Below are 13,211 nucleotides of genomic sequence, written 5' to 3'. Positions count from 1 at the left end.
AGCAACATAGCCTTTACTTGCGGGACCTGCTGTGGGCCAAAGAGGAACGTTCTTCAACCGTAGCATGATACCCAAGCAAAAGACACCAACGTCCCTGGGTGGGCTTGAACCACCAACCTTTCGGTTAACAGCCGAACGCGCTAACCGATTGCGCCACAGAGACACAAGCCTCTACTTGAAACCACCAACCTTTCGGTTAACAGCCGAACGCGCTAACCGATTGCGCCACAGAGACACAAGCCTCTACTTGATTTTCTGACAGCCTCAGCCAGGTCAAACACAATTTACGCAGATGATTTGCAAGAATAACATGATAAAAGAAAGCTATAGAAACAAAGAAACAATTGCAGAACCCTAGGAATACTCTAATAGCCCACAAATAAGCTCTTACTGATGAATTCCATCGCATGGACCTGAAGTCAGACAGTAATTAGGTTCTCCTCTTATCACCTGTAACCAGCAGCAGAGTGGCGCAGCGGAAGCGTGCTGGGCCCATAACCCAGAGGTCGATGGATCGAAACCATCCTCTGCTAAGTTATTGCTTTTTTTTATAGAATTCACCTTTACATTTTGCCAAAATGCTTCAGTCAAAGCAAGCGCGTTTCGGCTAAAAGAATAAAAATGAGCTCAAAAAATAAAAATGAGCTCAAAAATTAAACCAAACTAAAAAAGTCTAAAGCTTCTGCATGGGATTGTGCTACATTACAACTTCCTTCTACAAACTATTTAGGTTTATTTCACTCCCTTCAATTTGGTTTTCCATATACGTAGAAAAGGTTTGCTAGAAAGTTGCTTGCCCATATTTGTAAGCCAACATTCACCTTATGAATTCCACTTATGGTCTTCAACTTTGGCAAAAAGTAATCCGCACTTAAAAAAAAAAAAAAAAAAAAAAAAAAAAACGAAAGAGGATGCAATGGCACGTGTCACAGCATATGAAAATTGTTATGTGTTGTGGCAAGAAACTAAAAACGAGGTCATCAGGCATGGGGGATTAGCTCAAGTGGTAGAGTGCTCGCTTAGCATGCGAGAGGTAGCGGGATCGATGCCCGCATTCTCCAAATTTATCATTTATTGTTTTTTTCAGTTGGTAGAGCGATGATTCTTTTGCAAACTGCTCATGGCTCCCACAGCTAGACCTAGGAGGCTTTCCTCCATAGGCCAAACAAGCCTTCGATAGCTCAGCTGGTAGAGTGGAGGACTGTAGTTGTAAATTAGCAATCCTTAGGTCGCTGGTTCAATTCCGGCTCGAAGGACATTTTCTTCGTCCTATCTTATGTTTTGTACCTACTGGCAAACACACCACTGCTATGCTCCTTCTGTACGACTATAAAAAAAATCTAGTCCAGGAAACTTTCCTCCGTTGCACCTTGGGTTTTCAAAACGTAGGTGGCAGCAACATAGCCTTTACTTGCGGGACCTGCTGTGGGCCAAAGAGGAACGTTCTTCAACCGTAGCATGATACCCAAGCAAAAGACACCAACGTCCCTGGGTGGGCTTGAACCACCAACCTTTCGGTTAACAGCCGAACGCGCTAACCGATTGCGCCACAGAGACACAAGCCTCTACTTGAAACCACCAACCTTTCGGTTAACAGCCGAACGCGCTAACCGATTGCGCCACAGAGACACAAGCCTCTACTTGATTTTCTGACAGCCTCAGCCAGGTCAAACACAATTTACGCAGATGATTTGCAAGAATAACATGATAAAAGAAAGCTATAGAAACAAAGAAACAATTGCAGAACCCTAGGAATACTCTAATAGCCCACAAATAAGCTCTTACTGATGAATTCCATCGCATGGACCTGAAGTCAGACAGTAATTAGGTTCTCCTCTTATCACCTGTAACCAGCAGCAGAGTGGCGCAGCGGAAGCGTGCTGGGCCCATAACCCAGAGGTCGATGGATCGAAACCATCCTCTGCTAAGTTATTGCTTTTTTTTATAGAATTCACCTTTACATTTTGCCAAAATGCTTCAGTCAAAGCAAGCGCGTTTCGGCTAAAAGAATAAAAATGAGCTCAAAAAATAAAAATGAGCTCAAAAATTAAACCAAACTAAAAAAGTCTAAAGCTTCTGCATGGGATTGTGCTACATTACAACTTCCTTCTACAAACTATTTAGGTTTATTTCACTCCCTTCAATTTGGTTTTCCATATACGTAGAAAAGGTTTGCTAGAAAGTTGCTTGCCCATATTTGTAAGCCAACATTCACCTTATGAATTCCACTTATGGTCTTCAACTTTGGCAAAAAGTAATCCGCACTTAAAAAAAAAAAAAAAAACGAAAGAGGATGCAATGGCACGTGTCACAGCATATGAAAATTGTTATGTGTTGTGGCAAGAAACTAAAAACGAGGTCATCAGGCATGGGGGATTAGCTCAAGTGGTAGAGCGCTCGCTTAGCATGCGAGAAGTAGCGGGATCGATGCCCGCATTCTCCAAATTTATCATTTATTGTTTTTTTCAGTTGGTAGAGCGATGATTCTTTTGCAAACTGCTCATGGCTCCCACAGCTAGACCTAGGAGGCTTTCCTCCATAGGCCAAACAAGCCTTCGATAGCTCAGCTGGTAGAGTGGAGGACTGTAGTTGTAAATTAGCAATCCTTAGGTCGCTGGTTCAATTCCGGCTCGAAGGACATTTTCTTCGTCCTATCTTATGTTTTGTACCTACTGGCAAACACACCACTGCTATGCTCCTTCTGTACGACTATAAAAAAAATCTAGTCCAGGAAACTTTCCTCCGTTGCACCTTGGGTTTTCAAAACGTAGGTGGCAGCAACATAGCCTTTACTTGCGGGACCTGCTGTGGGCCAAAGAGGAACGTTCTTCAACCGTAGCATGATACCCAAGCAAAAGACACCAACGTCCCTGGGTGGGCTTGAACCACCAACCTTTCGGTTAACAGCCGAACGCGCTAACCGATTGCGCCACAGAGACACAAGCCTCTACTTGAAACCACCAACCTTTCGGTTAACAGCCGAACGCGCTAACCGATTGCGCCACAGAGACACAAGCCTCTACTTGATTTTCTGACAGCCTCAGCCAGGTCAAACACAATTTACGCAGATGATTTGCAAGAATAACATGATAAAAGAAAGCTATAGAAACAAAGAAACAATTGCAGAACCCTAGGAATACTCTAATAGCCCACAAATAAGCTCTTACTGATGAATTCCATCGCATGGACCTGAAGTCAGACAGTAATTAGGTTCTCCTCTTATCACCTGTAACCAGCAGCAGAGTGGCGCAGCGGAAGCGTGCTGGGCCCATAACCCAGAGGTCGATGGATCGAAACCATCCTCTGCTAAGTTATTGCTTTTTTTTATAGAATTCACCTTTACATTTTGCCAAAATGCTTCAGTCAAAGCAAGCGCGTTTCGGCTAAAAGAATAAAAATGAGCTCAAAAAATAAAAATGAGCTCAAAAATTAAACCAAACTAAAAAAGTCTAAAGCTTCTGCATGGGATTGTGCTACATTACAACTTCCTTCTACAAACTATTTAGGTTTATTTCACTCCCTTCAATTTGGTTTTCCATATACGTAGAAAAGGTTTGCTAGAAAGTTGCTTGCCCATATTTGTAAGCCAACATTCACCTTATGAATTCCACTTATGGTCTTCAACTTTGGCAAAAAGTAATCCGCACTTAAAAAAAAAAAAAAAAAAAAAAAAAAAAACGAAAGAGGATGCAATGGCACGTGTCACAGCATATGAAAATTGTTATGTGTTGTGGCAAGAAACTAAAAACGAGGTCATCAGGCATGGGGGATTAGCTCAAGTGGTAGAGTGCTCGCTTAGCATGCGAGAGGTAGCGGGATCGATGCCCGCATTCTCCAAATTTATCATTTATTGTTTTTTTCAGTTGGTAGAGCGATGATTCTTTTGCAAACTGCTCATGGCTCCCACAGCTAGACCTAGGAGGCTTTCCTCCATAGGCCAAACAAGCCTTCGATAGCTCAGCTGGTAGAGTGGAGGACTGTAGTTGTAAATTAGCAATCCTTAGGTCGCTGGTTCAATTCCGGCTCGAAGGACATTTTCTTCGTCCTATCTTATGTTTTGTACCTACTGGCAAACACACCACTGCTATGCTCCTTCTGTACGACTATAAAAAAAATCTAGTCCAGGAAACTTTCCTCCGTTGCACCTTGGGTTTTCAAAACGTAGGTGGCAGCAACATAGCCTTTACTTGCGGGACCTGCTGTGGGCCAAAGAGGAACGTTCTTCAACCGTAGCATGATACCCAAGCAAAAGACACCAACGTCCCTGGGTGGGCTTGAACCACCAACCTTTCGGTTAACAGCCGAACGCGCTAACCGATTGCGCCACAGAGACACAAGCCTCTACTTGAAACCACCAACCTTTCGGTTAACAGCCGAACGCGCTAACCGATTGCGCCACAGAGACACAAGCCTCTACTTGATTTTCTGACAGCCTCAGCCAGGTCAAACACAATTTACGCAGATGATTTGCAAGAATAACATGATAAAAGAAAGCTATAGAAACAAAGAAACAATTGCAGAACCCTAGGAATACTCTAATAGCCCACAAATAAGCTCTTACTGATGAATTCCATCGCATGGACCTGAAGTCAGACAGTAATTAGGTTCTCCTCTTATCACCTGTAACCAGCAGCAGAGTGGCGCAGCGGAAGCGTGCTGGGCCCATAACCCAGAGGTCGATGGATCGAAACCATCCTCTGCTAAGTTATTGCTTTTTTTTATAGAATTCACCTTTACATTTTGCCAAAATGCTTCAGTCAAAGCAAGCGCGTTTCGGCTAAAAGAATAAAAATGAGCTCAAAAAATAAAAATGAGCTCAAAAATTAAACCAAACTAAAAAAGTCTAAAGCTTCTGCATGGGATTGTGCTACATTACAACTTCCTTCTACAAACTATTTAGGTTTATTTCACTCCCTTCAATTTGGTTTTCCATATACGTAGAAAAGGTTTGCTAGAAAGTTGCTTGCCCATATTTGTAAGCCAACATTCACCTTATGAATTCCACTTATGGTCTTCAACTTTGGCAAAAAGTAATCCGCACTTAAAAAAAAAAAAAAAAACGAAAGAGGATGCAATGGCACGTGTCACAGCATATGAAAATTGTTATGTGTTGTGGCAAGAAACTAAAAACGAGGTCATCAGGCATGGGGGATTAGCTCAAGTGGTAGAGCGCTCGCTTAGCATGCGAGAAGTAGCGGGATCGATGCCCGCATTCTCCAAATTTATCATTTATTGTTTTTTTCAGTTGGTAGAGCGATGATTCTTTTGCAAACTGCTCATGGCTCCCACAGCTAGACCTAGGAGGCTTTCCTCCATAGGCCAAACAAGCCTTCGATAGCTCAGCTGGTAGAGTGGAGGACTGTAGTTGTAAATTAGCAATCCTTAGGTCGCTGGTTCAATTCCGGCTCGAAGGACATTTTCTTCGTCCTATCTTATGTTTTGTACCTACTGGCAAACACACCACTGCTATGCTCCTTCTGTACGACTATAAAAAAAATCTAGTCCAGGAAACTTTCCTCCGTTGCACCTTGGGTTTTCAAAACGTAGGTGGCAGCAACATAGCCTTTACTTGCGGGACCTGCTGTGGGACAAAGAGGAACGTTCTTCAACCGTAGCATGATACCCAAGCAAAAGACACCAACGTCCCTGGGTGGGCTTGAACCACCAACCTTTCGGTTAACAGCCGAACGCGCTAACCGATTGCGCCACAGAGACACAAGCCTCTACTTGATTTTCTGACAGCCTCAGCCAGGTCAAACACAATTTACGCAGATGATTTGCAAGAATAACATGATAAAAGAAAGCTATAGAAACAAAGAAACAATTGCAGAACCCTAGGAATACTCTAATAGCCCACAAATAAGCTCTTACTGATGAATTCCATCGCATGGACCTGAAGTCAGACAGTAATTAGGTTCTCCTCTTATCACCTGTAACCAGCAGCAGAGTGGCGCAGCGGAAGTGTGCTGGGCCCATAACCCAGAGGTCGATGGATCGAAACCATCCTCTGCTAAGTTATTGCTTTTTTTTATAGAATTCACCATTACATTTTGCCAAAATGCTTCAGTCAAAGCAAGCGCGTTTCGGCTAAAAGAATAAAAATGAGCTCAAAAAATAAAAATGAGCTCAAAAATTAAACCAAACTAAAAAAGTCTAAAGCTTCTGCATGGGATTGTGCTACATTACAACTTCCTTCTACAAACTATTTAGGTTTATTTCACTCCCTTCAATTTGGTTTTCCATATACGTAGAAAAGGTTTGCTAGAAAGTTGCTTGCCCATATTTGTAAGCCAACATTCACCTTATGAATTCCACTTATGGTCTTCAACTTTGGCAAAAAGTAATCCGCACTTAAAAAAAAAAAAAAAAAAAAAAAAACGAAAGAGGATGCAATGGCACGTGTCACAGCATATGAAAATTGTTATGTGTTGTGGCAAGAAACTAAAAACGAGGTCATCAGGCATGGGGGATTAGCTCAAGTGGTAGAGCGCTCGCTTAGCATGCGAGAGGTAGCGGGATCGATGCCCGCATTCTCCAAATTTATCATTTATTGTTTTTTTCAGTTGGTAGAGCGATGATTCTTTTGCAAACTGCTCATGGCTCCCACAGCTAGACCTAGGAGGCTTTCCTCCATAGGCCAAACAAGCCTTCGATAGCTCAGCTGGTAGAGTGGAGGACTGTAGTTGTAAATTAGCAATCCTTAGGTCGCTGGTTCAATTCCGGCTCGAAGGACATTTTCTTCGTCCTATGTTATGTTTTGTACCTACTGGCAAACACACCACTGCTATGCTCCTTCTGTACGACTATAAAAAAAATCTAGTCCAGGAAACTTTCCTCCGTTGCACCTTGGGTTTTCAAAACGTAGGTGGCAGCAACATAGCCTTTACTTGCGGGACCTGCTGTGGGCCAAAGAGGAACGTTCTTCAACCGTAGCATGATACCCAAGCAAAAGACACCAACGTCCCTGGGTGGGCTTGAACCACCAACCTTTCGGTTAACAGCCGAACGCGCTAACCGATTGCGCCACAGAGACACAAGCCTCTACTTGAAACCACCAACCTTTCGGTTAACAGCCGAACGCGCTAACCGATTGCGCCACAGAGACACAAGCCTCTACTTGATTTTCTGACAGCCTCAGCCAGGTCAAACACAATTTACGCAGATGATTTGCAAGAATAACATGATAAAAGAAAGCTATAGAAACAAAGAAACAATTGCAGAACCCTAGGAATACTCTAATAGCCCACAAATAAGCTCTTACTGATGAATTCCATCGCATGGACCTGAAGTCAGACAGTAATTAGGTTCTCCTCTTATCACCTGTAACCAGCAGCAGAGTGGCGCAGCGGAAGCGTGCTGGGCCCATAACCCAGAGGTCGATGGATCGAAACCATCCTCTGCTAAGTTATTGCTTTTTTTTATAGAATTCACCTTTACATTTTGCCAAAATGCTTCAGTCAAAGCAAGCGCGTTTCGGCTAAAAGAATAAAAATGAGCTCAAAAAATAAAAATGAGCTCAAAAATTAAACCAAACTAAAAAAGTCTAAAGCTTCTGCATGGGATTGTGCTACATTACAACTTCCTTCTACAAACTATTTAGGTTTATTTCACTCCCTTCAATTTGGTTTTCCATATACGTAGAAAAGGTTTGCTAGAAAGTTGCTTGCCCATATTTGTAAGCCAACATTCACCTTATGAATTCCACTTATGGTCTTCAACTTTGGCAAAAAGTAATCCGCACTTAAAAAAAAAAAAAAAAACGAAAGAGGATGCAATGGCACGTGTCACAGCATATGAAAATTGTTATGTGTTGTGGCAAGAAACTAAAAACGAGGTCATCAGGCATGGGGGATTAGCTCAAGTGGTAGAGCGCTCGCTTAGCATGCGAGAGGTAGCGGGATCGATGCCCGCATTCTCCAAATTTATCATTTATTGTTTTTTTCAGTTGGTAGAGCGATGATTCTTTTGCAAACTGCTCATGGCTCCCACAGCTAGACCTAGGAGGCTTTCCTCCATAGGCCAAACAAGCCTTCGATAGCTCAGCTGGTAGAGCGGAGGACTGTAGTTGTAAATTAGCAATCCTTAGGTCGCTGGTTCAATTCCGGCTTGAAGGACGTTTTCTTCGTCCTATCTTATGTTTTGTACCTACTGGCAAACACACCACTGCTATGCTCCTTCTGTACGACTATAAAAAAAATTTAGTCCAGGAAACTTTCCTCCGTTGCACCTTGGGTTTTCAAAACGTAGGTGGCAGCAACATAGCCTTTACTTGCGGGACCTGCTGTGGGCCAAAGAGGAACGTTCTTCAACCGTAGCATGATACCCAAGCAAAAGACACCAACGTCCCTGGGTGGGCTTGAACCACCAACCTTTCGGTTAACAGCCGAACGCGCTAACCGATTGCGCCACAGAGACACAAGCCTCTACTTGATTTTCTGACAGCCTCAGCCAGGTCAAACACAATTTACGCAGATGATTTGCAAGAATAACATGATAAAAGAAAGCTATAGAAACAAAGAAACAATTGCAGAACCCTAGGAATACTCTAATAGCCCACAAATAAGCTCTTACTGATGAATTCCATCGCATGGACCTGAAGTCAGACAGTAATTAGGTTCTCCTCTTATCACCTGTAACCAGCAGCAGAGTGGCGCAGCGGAAGCGTGCTGGGCCCATAACCCAGAGGTCGATGGATCGAAACCATCCTCTGCTAAGTTATTGCTTTTTTTTATAGAATTCACCTTTACATTTTGCCAAAATGCTTCAGTCAAAGCAAGCGCGTTTCGGCTAAAAGAATAAAAATGAGCTCAAAAAATAAAAATGAGCTCAAAAATTAAACCAAACTAAAAAAGTCTAAAGCTTCTGCATGGGATTGTGCTACATTACAACTTCCTTCTACAAACTATTTAGGTTTATTTCACTCCCTTCAATTTGGTTTTCCATATACGTAGAAAAGGTTTGCTAGAAAGTTGCTTGCCCATATTTGTAAGCCAACATTCACCTTATGAATTCCACTTATGGTCTTCAACTTTGGCAAAAAGTAATCCGCACTTAAAAAAAAAAAAAAAAAAAAAAAAAAAAACGAAAGAGGATGCAATGGCACGTGTCACAGCATATGAAAATTGTTATGTGTTGTGGCAAGAAACTAAAAACGAGGTCATCAGGCATGGGGGATTAGCTCAAGTGGTAGAGCGCTCGCTTAGCATGCGAGAGGTAGCGGGATCGATGCCCGCATTCTCCAAATTTATCATTTATTGTTTTTTTCAGTTGGTAGAGCGATGATTCTTTTGCAAACTGCTCATGGCTCCCACAGCTAGACCTAGGAGGCTTTCCTCCATAGGCCAAACAAGCCTTCGATAGCTCAGCTGGTAGAGCGGAGGACTGTAGTTGTAAATTAGCAATCCTTAGGTCGCTGGTTCAATTCCGGCTCGAAGGACATTTTCTTCGTCCTATCTTATGTTTTGTACCTACTGGCAAACACACCACTGCTATGCTCCTTCTGTACGACTATAAAAAAAATCTAGTCCAGGAAACTTTCCTCCGTTGCACCTTGGGTTTTCAAAACGTAGGTGGCAGCAACATAGCCTTTACTTGCGGGACCTGCTGTGGGCCAAAGAGGAACGTTCTTCAACCGTAGCATGATACCCAAGCAAAAGACACCAACGTCCCTGGGTGAGCTTGAACCACCAACCTTTCGGTTAACAGCCGAACGCGCTAACCGATTGCGCCACAGAGACACAAGCCTCTACTTGATTTTCTGACAGCCTCAGCCAGGTCAAACACAATTTACGCAGATGATTTGCAAGAATAACATGATAAAAGAAAGCTATAGAAACAAAGAAACAATTGCAGAACCCTAGGAATACTCTAATAGCCCACAAATAAGCTCTTACTGATGAATTCCATCGCATGGACCTGAAGTCAGACAGTAATTAGGTTCTCCTCTTATCACCTGTAACCAGCAGCAGAGTGGCGCAGCGGAAGCGTGCTGGGCCCATAACCCAGAGGTCGATGGATCGAAACCATCCTCTGCTAAGTTATTGCTTTTTTTTATAGAATTCACCTTTACATTTTGCCAAAATGCTTCAGTCAAAGCAAGCGCGTTTCGGCTAAAAGAATAAAAATGAGCTCAAAAAATAAAAATGAGCTCAAAAATTAAACCAAACTAAAAAAGTCTAAAGCTTCTGCATGGGATTGTGCTACATTACAACTTCCTTCTACAAACTATTTAGGTTTATTTCACTCCCTTCAATTTGGTTTTCCATATACGTAGAAAAGGTTTGCTAGAAAGTTGCTTGCCCATATTTGTAAGCCAACATTCACCTTATGAATTCCACTTATGGTCTTCAACTTTGGCAAAAAGTAATCCGCACTTAAAAAAAAAAAAAAAAAAAAAAAAACGAAAGAGGATGCAATGGCACGTGTCACAGCATATGAAAATTGTTATGTGTTGTGGCAAGAAACTAAAAACGAGGTCATCAGGCATGGGGGATTAGCTCAAGTGGTAGAGCGCTCGCTTAGCATGCGAGAGGTAGCGGGATCGATGCCCGCATTCTCCAAATTTATCATTTATTGTTTTTTTCAGTTGGTAGAGCGATGATTCTTTTGCAAACTGCTCATGGCTCCCACAGCTAGACCTAGGAGGCTTTCCTCCATAGGCCAAACAAGCCTTCGATAGCTCAGCTGGTAGAGCGGAGGACTGTAGTTGTAAATTAGCAATCCTTAGGTCGCTGGTTCAATTCCGGCTCGAAGGACATTTTCTTCGTCCTATCTTATGTTTTGTACCTACTGGCAAACACACCACTGCTATGCTCCTTCTGTACGACTATAAAAAAAATCTAGTCCAGGAAACTTTCCTCCGTTGCACCTTGGGTTTTCAAAACGTAGGTGGCAGCAACATAGCCTTTACTTGCGGGACCTGCTGTGGGCCAAAGAGGAACGTTCTTCAACCGTAGCATGATACCCAAGCAAAAGACACCAACGTCCCTGGGTGAGCTTGAACCACCAACCTTTCGGTTAACAGCCGAACGCGCTAACCGATTGCGCCACAGAGACACAAGCCTCTACTTGATTTTCTGACAGCCTCAGCCAGGTCAAACACAATTTACGCAGATGATTTGCAAGAATAACATGATAAAAGAAAGCTATAGAAACAAAGAAACAATTGCAGAACCCTAGGAATACTCTAATAGCCCACAAATAAGCTCTTACTGATGAATTCCATCGCATGGACCTGAAGTCAGACAGTAATTAGGTTCTCCTCTTATCACCTGTAACCAGCAGCAGAGTGGCGCAGCGGAAGCGTGCTGGGCCCATAACCCAGAGGTCGATGGATCGAAACCATCCTCTGCTAAGTTATTGCTTTTTTTTATAGAATTCACCTTTACATTTTGCCAAAATGCTTCAGTCAAAGCAAGCGCGTTTCGGCTAAAAGAATAAAAATGAGCTCAAAAAATAAAAATGAGCTCAAAAATTAAACCAAACTAAAAAAGTCTAAAGCTTCTGCATGGGATTGTGCTACATTACAACTTCCTTCTACAAACTATTTAGGTTTATTTCACTCCCTTCAATTTGGTTTTCCATATACGTAGAAAAGGTTTGCTAGAAAGTTGCTTGCCCATATTTGTAAGCCAACATTCACCTTATGAATTCCACTTATGGTCTTCAACTTTGGCAAAAAGTAATCCGCACTTAAAAAAAAAAAAAAAAAAAAAAAAACGAAAGAGGATGCAATGGCACGTGTCACAGCATATGAAAATTGTTATGTGTTGTGGCAAGAAACTAAAAACGAGGTCATCAGGCATGGGGGATTAGCTCAAGTGGTAGAGCGCTCGCTTAGCATGCGAGAGGTAGCGGGATCGATGCCCGCATTCTCCAAATTTATCATTTATTGTTTTTTTCAGTTGGTAGAGCGATGATTCTTTTGCAAACTGCTCATGGCTCCCACAGCTAGACCTAGGAGGCTTTCCTCCATAGGCCAAACAAGCCTTCGATAGCTCAGCTGGTAGAGCGGAGGACTGTAGTTGTAAATTAGCAATCCTTAGGTAGCTGGTTCAATTCCGGCTTGAAGGACATTTTCTTCGTCCTATCTTATGTTTTGTACCTACTGGCAAACACACCACTGCTATGCTCCTTCTGTACGACTATAAAAAAAATCTAGTCCAGGAAACTTTCCTCCGTTGCACCTTGGGTTTTCAAAACGTAGGTGGCAGCAACATAGCCTTTACTTGCGGGACCTGCTGTGGGCCAAAGAGGAACGTTCTTCAACCGTAGCATGATACCCAAGCAAAAGACACCAACGTCCCTGGGTGGGCTTGAACCACCAACCTTTCGGTTAACAGCCGAACGCGCTAACCGATTGCGCCACAGAGACACAAGCCTCTACTTGATTTTCTGACAGCCTCAGCCAGGTCAAACACAATTTACGCAGATGATTTGCAAGAATAACATGATAAAAGAAAGCTATAGAAACAAAGAAACAATTGCAGAACCCTAGGAATACTCTAATAGCCCACAAATAAGCTCTTACTGATGAATTCCATCGCATGGACCTGAAGTCAGACAGTAATTAGGTTCTCCTCTTATCACCTGTAACCAGCAGCAGAGTGGCGCAGCGGAAGCGTGCTGGGCCCATAACCCAGAGGTCGATGGATCGAAACCATCCTCTGCTAAGTTATTGCTTTTTTTTATAGAATTCACCTTTACATTTTGCCAAAATGCTTCAGTCAAAGCAAGCGCGTTTCGGCTAAAAGAATAAAAATGAGCTCAAAAAATAAAAATGAGCTCAAAAATTAAACCAAACTAAAAAAGTCTAAAGCTTCTGCATGGGATTGTGCTACATTACAACTTCCTTCTACAAACTATTTAGGTTTATTTCACTCCCTTCAATTTGGTTTTCCATATACGTAGAAAAGGTTTGCTAGAAAGTTGCTTGCCCATATTTGTAAGCCAACATTCACCTTATGAATTCCACTTATGGTCTTCAACTTTGGCAAAAAGTAATCCGCACTTAAAAAAAAAAAAAAAAAAAAAAAAAAAAACGAAAGAGGATGCAATGGCACGTGTCACAGCATATGAAAATTGTTATGTGTTGTGGCAAGAAACTAAAAACGAGGTCATCAGGCATGGGGGATTAGCTCAAGTGGTAGAGCGCTCGCTTAGCATGCGAGAGGTAGCGGGATCGATGCCCGCATTCTCCAAATTTATCATTT

General features: G+C 42.5%; 27 non-coding genes across 27 annotated transcripts; 17 read left to right on the top strand and 10 right to left on the bottom strand.

Annotated features, from left to right (window-relative positions):
* Positions 1-89: 89 nt before the first annotated feature.
* On the bottom strand, positions 90-163 carry TRNAN-GUU (transfer RNA asparagine (anticodon GUU)). The gene has a single exon. It is a non-coding gene; the product is annotated as a tRNA-Asn (tRNA).
* An 825-nt stretch (positions 164-988) lies between these two features.
* TRNAA-AGC (transfer RNA alanine (anticodon AGC)) lies at positions 989-1,061 on the top strand. The gene has a single exon. It is a non-coding gene; the product is annotated as a tRNA-Ala (tRNA).
* A 109-nt stretch (positions 1,062-1,170) lies between these two features.
* Positions 1,171-1,256, top strand: TRNAY-GUA (transfer RNA tyrosine (anticodon GUA)). Its single transcript is given in 2 exon segments — positions 1,171-1,207; positions 1,221-1,256. It is a non-coding gene; the product is annotated as a tRNA-Tyr (tRNA).
* A 227-nt stretch (positions 1,257-1,483) lies between these two features.
* Positions 1,484-1,557, bottom strand: TRNAN-GUU (transfer RNA asparagine (anticodon GUU)). Its single transcript has one exon. It is a non-coding gene; the product is annotated as a tRNA-Asn (tRNA).
* A 995-nt stretch (positions 1,558-2,552) lies between these two features.
* On the top strand, positions 2,553-2,638 carry TRNAY-GUA (transfer RNA tyrosine (anticodon GUA)). Its single transcript is given in 2 exon segments — positions 2,553-2,589; positions 2,603-2,638. It is a non-coding gene; the product is annotated as a tRNA-Tyr (tRNA).
* Positions 2,639-2,865: 227 nt separating this feature from the next.
* Positions 2,866-2,939, bottom strand: TRNAN-GUU (transfer RNA asparagine (anticodon GUU)). The gene has a single exon. It is a non-coding gene; the product is annotated as a tRNA-Asn (tRNA).
* An 825-nt stretch (positions 2,940-3,764) lies between these two features.
* TRNAA-AGC (transfer RNA alanine (anticodon AGC)) lies at positions 3,765-3,837 on the top strand. Its single transcript has one exon. It is a non-coding gene; the product is annotated as a tRNA-Ala (tRNA).
* A 109-nt stretch (positions 3,838-3,946) lies between these two features.
* TRNAY-GUA (transfer RNA tyrosine (anticodon GUA)) lies at positions 3,947-4,032 on the top strand. Its single transcript is given in 2 exon segments — positions 3,947-3,983; positions 3,997-4,032. It is a non-coding gene; the product is annotated as a tRNA-Tyr (tRNA).
* Positions 4,033-4,259: 227 nt separating this feature from the next.
* On the bottom strand, positions 4,260-4,333 carry TRNAN-GUU (transfer RNA asparagine (anticodon GUU)). The gene has a single exon. It is a non-coding gene; the product is annotated as a tRNA-Asn (tRNA).
* A 995-nt stretch (positions 4,334-5,328) lies between these two features.
* Positions 5,329-5,414, top strand: TRNAY-GUA (transfer RNA tyrosine (anticodon GUA)). Its single transcript is given in 2 exon segments — positions 5,329-5,365; positions 5,379-5,414. It is a non-coding gene; the product is annotated as a tRNA-Tyr (tRNA).
* Positions 5,415-5,641: 227 nt separating this feature from the next.
* TRNAN-GUU (transfer RNA asparagine (anticodon GUU)) lies at positions 5,642-5,715 on the bottom strand. Its single transcript has one exon. It is a non-coding gene; the product is annotated as a tRNA-Asn (tRNA).
* Positions 5,716-6,464: 749 nt separating this feature from the next.
* Positions 6,465-6,537, top strand: TRNAA-AGC (transfer RNA alanine (anticodon AGC)). The gene has a single exon. It is a non-coding gene; the product is annotated as a tRNA-Ala (tRNA).
* Positions 6,538-6,646: 109 nt separating this feature from the next.
* On the top strand, positions 6,647-6,732 carry TRNAY-GUA (transfer RNA tyrosine (anticodon GUA)). Its single transcript is given in 2 exon segments — positions 6,647-6,683; positions 6,697-6,732. It is a non-coding gene; the product is annotated as a tRNA-Tyr (tRNA).
* Positions 6,733-6,959: 227 nt separating this feature from the next.
* Positions 6,960-7,033, bottom strand: TRNAN-GUU (transfer RNA asparagine (anticodon GUU)). Its single transcript has one exon. It is a non-coding gene; the product is annotated as a tRNA-Asn (tRNA).
* Positions 7,034-7,846: 813 nt separating this feature from the next.
* Positions 7,847-7,919, top strand: TRNAA-AGC (transfer RNA alanine (anticodon AGC)). The gene has a single exon. It is a non-coding gene; the product is annotated as a tRNA-Ala (tRNA).
* Positions 7,920-8,028: 109 nt separating this feature from the next.
* Positions 8,029-8,114, top strand: TRNAY-GUA (transfer RNA tyrosine (anticodon GUA)). The gene is given in 2 exon segments: positions 8,029-8,065; positions 8,079-8,114. It is a non-coding gene; the product is annotated as a tRNA-Tyr (tRNA).
* A 227-nt stretch (positions 8,115-8,341) lies between these two features.
* On the bottom strand, positions 8,342-8,415 carry TRNAN-GUU (transfer RNA asparagine (anticodon GUU)). The gene has a single exon. It is a non-coding gene; the product is annotated as a tRNA-Asn (tRNA).
* Positions 8,416-9,168: 753 nt separating this feature from the next.
* Positions 9,169-9,241, top strand: TRNAA-AGC (transfer RNA alanine (anticodon AGC)). The gene has a single exon. It is a non-coding gene; the product is annotated as a tRNA-Ala (tRNA).
* Positions 9,242-9,350: 109 nt separating this feature from the next.
* On the top strand, positions 9,351-9,436 carry TRNAY-GUA (transfer RNA tyrosine (anticodon GUA)). The gene is given in 2 exon segments: positions 9,351-9,387; positions 9,401-9,436. It is a non-coding gene; the product is annotated as a tRNA-Tyr (tRNA).
* A 227-nt stretch (positions 9,437-9,663) lies between these two features.
* TRNAN-GUU (transfer RNA asparagine (anticodon GUU)) lies at positions 9,664-9,737 on the bottom strand. Its single transcript has one exon. It is a non-coding gene; the product is annotated as a tRNA-Asn (tRNA).
* A 749-nt stretch (positions 9,738-10,486) lies between these two features.
* On the top strand, positions 10,487-10,559 carry TRNAA-AGC (transfer RNA alanine (anticodon AGC)). Its single transcript has one exon. It is a non-coding gene; the product is annotated as a tRNA-Ala (tRNA).
* Positions 10,560-10,668: 109 nt separating this feature from the next.
* Positions 10,669-10,754, top strand: TRNAY-GUA (transfer RNA tyrosine (anticodon GUA)). The gene is given in 2 exon segments: positions 10,669-10,705; positions 10,719-10,754. It is a non-coding gene; the product is annotated as a tRNA-Tyr (tRNA).
* Positions 10,755-10,981: 227 nt separating this feature from the next.
* Positions 10,982-11,055, bottom strand: TRNAN-GUU (transfer RNA asparagine (anticodon GUU)). The gene has a single exon. It is a non-coding gene; the product is annotated as a tRNA-Asn (tRNA).
* A 749-nt stretch (positions 11,056-11,804) lies between these two features.
* TRNAA-AGC (transfer RNA alanine (anticodon AGC)) lies at positions 11,805-11,877 on the top strand. Its single transcript has one exon. It is a non-coding gene; the product is annotated as a tRNA-Ala (tRNA).
* Positions 11,878-11,986: 109 nt separating this feature from the next.
* Positions 11,987-12,072, top strand: TRNAY-GUA (transfer RNA tyrosine (anticodon GUA)). The gene is given in 2 exon segments: positions 11,987-12,023; positions 12,037-12,072. It is a non-coding gene; the product is annotated as a tRNA-Tyr (tRNA).
* A 227-nt stretch (positions 12,073-12,299) lies between these two features.
* On the bottom strand, positions 12,300-12,373 carry TRNAN-GUU (transfer RNA asparagine (anticodon GUU)). The gene has a single exon. It is a non-coding gene; the product is annotated as a tRNA-Asn (tRNA).
* Positions 12,374-13,126: 753 nt separating this feature from the next.
* TRNAA-AGC (transfer RNA alanine (anticodon AGC)) lies at positions 13,127-13,199 on the top strand. The gene has a single exon. It is a non-coding gene; the product is annotated as a tRNA-Ala (tRNA).
* Positions 13,200-13,211: the final 12 nt, after the last annotated feature.

The sequence above is a fragment of the Phyllobates terribilis genome, unplaced genomic scaffold (genome assembly GCF_046119375.1).
Source record: "Phyllobates terribilis strain yellow unplaced genomic scaffold, ASM4611937v1 Scaffold_3__8_contigs__length_932513732, whole genome shotgun sequence".
NCBI classification, from domain to species: domain Eukaryota; kingdom Metazoa; phylum Chordata; class Amphibia; order Anura; family Dendrobatidae; genus Phyllobates; species Phyllobates terribilis.
This window is presented reverse-complemented; position numbering and strand designations above follow the sequence as displayed.